Source organism: Salvelinus sp. IW2-2015, linkage group LG4p, assembly GCF_002910315.2.
Source record: "Salvelinus sp. IW2-2015 linkage group LG4p, ASM291031v2, whole genome shotgun sequence".
NCBI lineage: Eukaryota > Metazoa > Chordata > Actinopteri > Salmoniformes > Salmonidae > Salvelinus > Salvelinus sp. IW2-2015.
Window position 1 is genome coordinate 4,804,782 of NC_036841.1, and position 8,249 is coordinate 4,813,030.

At 41.6% G+C, this 8,249-nt stretch overlaps 1 long non-coding RNA gene across 2 annotated transcripts; it reads left to right on the forward strand.

Annotated features, from left to right (window-relative positions):
• Positions 1–43: 43 nt before the first annotated feature.
• LOC111959450 (uncharacterized) lies at positions 44–5,470 on the forward strand. Of its 2 annotated transcripts, XR_011474862.1 has the most exons (5): positions 44–126; positions 3,873–4,003; positions 4,415–4,536; positions 4,758–4,892; positions 5,032–5,470. It is a non-coding gene; the product is annotated as an uncharacterized lncRNA (long non-coding RNA). The 2 variants fall into 2 exon arrangements; XR_002876680.2 differs by lacking the exons at positions 44–126; positions 3,873–4,003 and having other exon boundaries at positions 4,350–4,536.
• Positions 5,471–8,249: the final 2,779 nt, after the last annotated feature.

Genomic DNA, 8,249 nt, shown 5'->3' on the forward strand with positions numbered 1-8,249 from the left:
GCGCACTAATTAAAAGTCCCCGGATGAAGAAACGGAAGTTTCGTCACTTGGACAGGATGTTTGGGTTTCAAAGTTCATCCTGTGTCTGCCTCTAAAAAAACAACACAAGTGCATGTCAATGTCAAGGTAGGTTTGTTATCAGATTACAACCATGTATGTAGCTACACTCATTGTTAAACGTAGCTAAAGTAAGATGTTTTATATCCTTAAGTACCTACCATGGTACTGACACCAGGCATGCAGCTATTCGTGTAAATCCACCATGGCTACTCCCACCTCCAGTAGTTGATCTACTAGTGTTGGAGAGACTACAGAAAGATAGGGAGGGTGTTAATCCATCTGGATACTGTGTATCAGGATTTTGTGACCCATTACACAGATGGTTCCAAGGATCCAAGAACAGGACATACTGGGTCAGCATTTGTAGTGCAGGAACGTATTACAGATCATCTGGCTGTATATACGGCGGAGCTGATGGCCATACTGTTGGCCTTGCAGTGGGTGGAGGAAGTCAATCCAGACAGAGTAGTTATTTGCTGGTGTTGATGTGAGGTGTTGATGAGTCTGCAGTCCTTTAGCTCATGTAGCAGACAATACCTGCTTTATGAGGTACTACAAACTCATGGCATGATTAGACAGATGGGTATACAGATCAGATTTACTTGGGTCCCAGTCCATGTGGGGGTGTAGGGGAATGAGGCAGTTGATGTACTGGCTAAACAAGCACTTAGTAGTTGGGATGTTATAGTTTCAATGAGCAAGGCAGAGGCAAAAAGCCTGATATTGACAGTGATGGTGCCACGATGGCAGGAGCAGTGGAATAGAGCTACTAAGGGCAGGGATTTATTTCAAGTACAGAGGAAAGTCTGGGAGGGGAGGGCGGCATGAAGGGGCAGAAGAGAGAATGCTATTTTTACAAGGTTAAGGGTGGTACACAGCCGGTTGAATAAGACTTTAAATGGGATAGGAAAACATCCAACAGGAAAGTGTGATTATTGCCAGGAAACAGAGACCGTGGAGCATGCATTGCTACAGTGTGGGCAGTATCAGAAGGAAAAAGAGAGGATGAGAGCTAGAATGAGGGAGAAGGAGATACAGGAAATTAATTTTAAAAGTATATTGAGTAGAACTTCATTAGTTATAGTCTCAAATATTTAATATTTTTTAAGATGAACGGGGCTGGCAGGATTTAGTTTTCCCTGTCTCTGGCCCACACTCCAGTACAGTAAGTGGCGGTAATGCACCATGACGTTGAATTGTGAACTGAAGATAAACCCCACCGAAGAAGAAGCCCAGGCCTGTGCAAAAAGTGGCGCCACTAGTTCTCGCATCGATTTTCTACATAGTATGCTGTCGCCACTGTTTTGCAGTAATTGTTCTACACATTTTGAAAAGAAACCAAAAGGTTAAAAAATATTATGTATTTTAGCACTAACAGATGAGAGGACAGCTTAAGTACTTTTCCCGGACATTACCCCTTCACTACAGTCCGCATTTGTGTCCAGAACAAGTGCATGACAATGTCAAGGTAAGTTTACCCTTACTAAAAATAAGTGCCGTCAGTGTGCAGTATAACTGAAGAACGCTGTTTTATGGGACTCCCAATCACTGCCGGATGTGATGCAGCCTGGATTCGAACCCGGTACTGCAGTGACGCCTCTTGCACTGAGATGCAGGGCCTTAGACAGCTGCGCCACTCGGAAGCCCTTGATTCAGGACTAGATTAAGCCTAGTCCTGAACTAAAAACCAAACTCAATGGGGAATCTCCAATGAAAGCGATTTTTWGTCCAGGACAAGGTTTAATATGTGTCCGGAGTCTGACCCAATATTCAGATAGTCAAGGGCTTGATTTATTTATTTTTATTTAACCTTTATATATCCAGGTTAGTCTCATTGAGATAAAATCTATTTTTCATGAGACCTTGTCCAACCAAGACACCAGCAGGGGGGAACAATGTTTGAGACAAATATCAGACATACTGTAACAACTTACAATATGTTTGTACAGTATGCCTGTACAGTTTGTCTTTGACACATACATTTCAATTACAGAAACATATAAATGTCAATGATAAATCTATCATATGTACCACTGCGTCAAGTCCTAATGACAATCACATTCCTTGTTAACATGTGAGTCAACCAAACYTTTAAACTCCAAGGAAACAAGATCCTGAGGTTTCAAGCTGGTCTGAAGAAAAATTCCAATATCATGGAGCTGAGTAGCTAAAACACTTTTGCCATGATCCGTTCTTATTTTAGGAACCGTTAAAAGTAAGTTGGAGTGAGACCGTAACTGGTATCTATTTTCTGACCTTATTAAAGAAGAACAGAGATAGTGTCAGTTTTCCAAAATGGCCTTATCGATCATAGTAATGTAGCAAACATAGTAAACATAGCAATGTTTAAGCCTACATAGAGTCAACRAAGACCAGCCAACAGCCCTATAGAGCAGTGTCAGATGCTTTTGGTTGGTATTAAACATAGGAGCTGCATGATACATGGAATCAAATCAAATCAAGTTTATTTTATATAGCCCTTCGTACATCAGCTAATATCTCGAAGTGCTGTACAAAAACCCAGCCTAAAACCCCAAACAGCAAGCAATGCAGGTGTAGAAGCACGGTGGCTAGGAAAAACTCCCATGAAAGGCCAAAACCTAGGAAGAAACCTAGAGAGGAACCAGGCTATGAGGAGTGGCCAGTCCTCTTCTGGCTGTGCCGGGTGGAGATTATAACAGAACATGGCCAAGATGTTCATAAATGACCAGCATGGTCAAATAATAATCAGGAATAAATGTCAGTTGGCTTTTCATAGCCGGATCATAAGAGTTGAAAACAGCAGGTCTGGGACAGGTAGCACGTCCGGTGGACAGGTCAGGGTTCCATAACCGCAGGCAGAACAGTTGAAACTGGAACAGCAGCAAGGCCAGGTGGACTGGGGACAGCAAGGAGTCATCATCCCGGTAGTCCTGACGCATGGTCCTAGGGCTCAGGTCCTCCGAGAGAGAGAAAGAAAGAGAGAAGGAGAGAATTAGAGAGAGCATACTTAAATTCACACAGGACACTGATAAGACAGGAGAAGTACTCTAGATATAACCAACTGACCCTAGCCCCCCGACACATAAACTACCGCAGCATAAATACTGGAGGCTGAGACAGGAGGGGTCAGGAGACACTGTGGCCCCATCCGATGAGACCCCCGGACAGGGCCAAACAGGAAGGATATAACCCCACCCACTTTGCCAAAGCACAGCCCCCGCACCACAAAAGGGATATCTTCAACCACCAACTTACAATCCTGAGACAAGGCCGAGTATAGCCCACAAAGATCTCCACCACAGCACAAACCAAGGGGGGGCGCCAACCCAGACAGGAAGATCACGTCAGTAACTCAACCCACTCAAGTGACGCACCCCTCCTAGGGACGGCAAGTGCCTTCACCCCTGCTGGTGTCTTGGTTGGACAAGGTCTCATGAAAAATAGATTTTATCTCAATGAGACTAACCTGGATATATAAAGGTTAAATAAAAATAAATAAATCAAGCCCTTGACTATCTGAATATTGGGTCAGACTCCGGACACATATTAAACCTTGTCCTGGACTAAAAATCGCTTTCATTGGAGATTCCCCATTGAGTTTGGTTTTTAGTTCAGGACTAGGCTTAATCTAGGCAAGTGCCTTCAGGGTAGTGCTTGAGGTCTGCATATAAATTACATCAGGACATTAATGATCATGTCCAATTGAATCAGTGTGCTTGTTCAAGATCAGTTGAGCTGTTGCTGGGGACACCTAAGGACGGAACGGTTAGGGAAACACTTGTACCAAGTATTTTAATAGTGACATTTATATAATTTGATCTCTTCCTCAGCAATACTATGGTTTTCGCCTGGAGTCTACCGATGATCTGCAGACCAATGCTGCCTGCTCTCTACCTTGCAGGCCAATGCCCAAGAGTGCTATGGAGGCCCTTAATCTTGTTCACCCTGAAGTAACCAAACGGTATGATGATGACAATGAACCAATTGATTCAGGACTGCTTCTGTTGAGAATATATCTATTTGTATAATGACACATAAGTAGAATACATTCATTTCCAACCAATATACATGAATAAATACTACTATTGCATCAAATGTGAAACTGTTAGGACACACATTCCTCTTTGTTCCAGATTTACATTTTAGTCATTTAGCAGATGCTCTTATCCAGAACAACTTCATCTTGAGATAGCTAAGTGGGACAGCCACATATCACAGTCATAGTAAGTATAATTTTCCTCAATAAAGTAGCTATCAGCAAAGTCAGAATTAGCAAGAGGGAAAAGTCAAGTGCGAGTGTTAGTTAATGAAAGGCTATATATTCCTATGTCATTTGTTTCTCGGTTCTTTGGCTCTGCTCTACCGGTTCCAGAGAAACTTCAGGGATGCAGAATATTGGACCTGGGCAGCGGTTCCGGCAGAGACTGCTATGCCCTCAGTAAACTGGTTGGCGAGACTGGCCATGTCACAGGCATTGATATGACTGAGTAACTGGTATGTATAGCACCTAGACCTACATATTCAATCACCTTACATCTTCAGTAATCTATCAATCATTCTATTAAATTGGTGTGTGGTACTCTGCTTTGTGCTGTGGGCCTGTCTGGCTCAGTTGGTGGAGCATGGCCCTTGCAATGCCAGGATCATGGATTCAATTTACGCTGGGGTCATCAATACAAAAATGTATGCGTAAAAGTGGCCTTTTTTGTGCTCAGATTCTAGTGTCCTGTAAATACATCCATTACCACCAGGAGAAGTTTGGCTTTAAGAAACCCAACACCACCTTCCACCAGGGGTCTATGGAGAAGCTAACTGCAGCTGATGTTGAGAATGACTATGGATATCATAGTGTAAGTTCAGGAACCATCATGTTACTTTACTATAAAACAATGGGTCCTTCTTTCTCAAATGTAATCTTATTTTATTCTGTTTCACGATTCTGTTGGGAAGGTGAACAAAAGTCTGCCTCTTATCTACTGTTTCTTCCAGGTCAAACTGTGTCATCTGTTTATGCCCTGACAAGAAAACAGTTGTACGGGAAGCCTACAAGGTCCTCAAGGTGAGTAGTCCACCACACTGCCTGTTATCATTGCATAACATGATTATTAAAAACAGTATCCCAGAGCTTAAGAAACTACAGATGGCAGTGACTGTGTCTCATTAAAAGTACTAATTCCTTTGTTCTTCCATCTCTCTCCCATGTGATATAGGAGGGTGATGAATTGTATTTCAGTGACATGTATGCCAGCAATGTTGTTCCACTTAAAAGAAGATGCAGTTATGTGGGATAAGGGATCAAGTTTCCCCTTCCTAGCATACGAAGAATGTTTGATAATCTATATTCTGCTCTTATCTTCCATATTTTTCAGATGCAGTCTCATTGGTGACGTCTCAAAGTTAATTTACCCAGAAGTGGTTTCGTTTGACCAGAATGTGCCGTGCAAATTGTACAAATGTTCTTCACACTGTTGTGTTTTGTGATAGGTGAGGGAATGGGCGGTTCCCTCTGTTGGTGAGACCTCATCTTATTGGTCCAGGAGGTGGGCTTCAGCACTCCTCACCTCGTCTCAGCCAGTCACATCGAGGTCCACAACTGCCAGCTCAAAAAGAAAGCAGGTACATGCATCTCCATGATTGTCTTAAGGCTGCTTACTATAGGATGGAAACAGTATGCAGTTTTTACGTTAACCTAACCTCACTAATAACACATGTATTAATGTCGTCTAGAAACAGTTAGTATTAAAAATGTAAGCCTAGTTGTGGCGGTCATAACATTTTGTCAGCCGGTGATTGTCAAGCAAATGACTGCCGGTCTCACAGTAATTGACCGTTAATTAACATAAACACATTTAGCATCTCCTGGCTTCCACGCATAGCCTACAAGCCACTGATGTAGACCTTGGAACATCTACATTTTAAAAAGTCTAATAAATCCATGTAATATAGCCTACACCATCACAATAAATACATTATTTATTCGAGACAGGTCTAAAAATGTAGTTGTTTCAGAAGAACAGAATAGTATACTCTGCCTTGTCCTTATGTTAGGCTTGAAAAAAGCTGAATTAAATAGGAAATATATTTTCTACAAACGATTTGAGGGAGGGCGCACATGCGGCTATTCTGTGTTGAGTGGTTAACAAAGAAATGGGTACTCCTATATGCTTAATTTAGAGTTATTTATGTAACTTTAGTTGTGATACAAATGTTGGGCTATATGTTTAGATTTTTAATACATGGTAAGGCTGCATGATGCGACTCTAATGATGACTTGAAAAAAGTTGCATGAAAGGCATGAGCTCTGCTTTGTTTTTTGTGCAGACTGTACACACTTCATCAGTCTCTCATTCACAATTTGACAAGCACTTGATAATGCCTCAAATTACCTGGCTGCATCACCTTTGTGTGGCCATAATCCCCCCTGTAAAAATCCATGCCTTTTGCGGCCAGTGGCCGTTGTGCCCTTGGGCTGAATATAATAATTATGATCCCCTTCTCCCCGCTGCGTGCCGAAGCACCTCTCACTCACATGGCTCTCAGTCACGTGATCGTGTCTTTCTTACAGGCTACAAGTGAAGACAGACACATCGGGGAGGCAACTGCGTGCATCCTTATCCAATTCCGAGGCGCATATTGAAGATTTTGGAAGAACTGTCCACATTTACTTTTCGTCAGCCAACAAGATGAGTAGGCCTAACGAAAAGCAAAAGCACTAGCCTAAGTCAATCTACGATCCCAAATTAATACAACCACAAGCATTGAAAAAACTGTTTTAAACTGTGAGCCTGATGCAACAGATGAGAACGGTTAGCTTAAAATGTTGATAAACTATTAGGCAATTTCTTCACATTATAAGCTCAGCAATGCGCACACAGCAGTATTACCAGGAAAACACCATTCTCAAAAGGGACCACAAATGAGATTAAGCATGTAATGCTTTTATTATAAAGGAGCATTTTTATCTTCCCCAAACTTGAAACTCACGTGCTGCGTATGTATGTCAGGCTCTACACCCGTTGTAAATCGGATTAATTTTAAGAAGTTATTTTGCCACTTTAGTTGTGATACAAACCTTATCAAAACATATAGACCTATGGGCTAGGCTACATGAGGTGTGTGACTGATTAGAAAAAGTTGCAAAAAAAAGCATACGCTGTTTGCCTTAAGCTGGGCATCATTCACAAGCCGTAATATATCATTCACGATGAGATAGGCTAATATTGTCACCCATCAGACTATTTTTGATTTAAACGTAACCTATTCTAAATAATATACAGTACCAGTCAAAAGTTTGGACACCTACTCATTCCAGGGTTTTTTCTTTATTTTTACTATTTTCTACATTGTTGAATACTAGGGAAGACATCAAAACTATGAAATAACACATATGGAATCATGTAATAACCAAAAAAGGGTTTAACTAATCAAAATACATTTTATATTTGAGATTCGTCAAAGTAGCCACCCTTTGCCTTGATTACAGCTTTGCACACTCTTGGCATTCTCTTACCAGCTTCATGAGGTAGTCACCTGGAATGCATTTCAATTAACAGGTGTGCCTTGTTAAAAGTTAATTTGTGGAATTTCTTTCCTTCTTATTGCGTTTGAGCCAATCAGTTGTGTTGTGACAGGGTAGGGTTGGGTTTGTATACAGAAGATAGCCCTATTTGGTAAAAGACCAAGTTCATATTATGGCAAGAACAGCTCAAATAAGCAAAGAGAATCATCCATCATTACTTTAAGACCTGAAGGTCAGTCAATCTGGAAAATTTCTAGAACTTTGAAAGTTTCTTCAAGTGCAGTCGCAAAAACCATCAAGCACTATGATGAAACTGGCTCTCATGAGGACCGCCGTAGGAAAGGAAGACCCAGAGTTACCTCTGCTGCAGAGAATACGTTCATTAGAGTTACCAGCCTTAGATATTGCAGCCCAAATAAATGCTTCACAGAGTTCAAGTAACAGACACATCTCAACGTCAACTGTTCAGAGGAAAAGGCGTGAATCAGGCCTTCACGGTCGAATTGCTGCAAAGAAACCACGACTAAAGGACACCAATAAGAAGAAGAGACTTGCTTGGGCCAAGAAACACTAGCAATGGACATTAGAAATGTGAGATTTTTGGGTTACAACCACCGTGTCTTTGTGAGACGCAGAGTAGGTGATCGGATGATCTCTCCATGTGTGGTTCCCACTGTGAATTATGGAG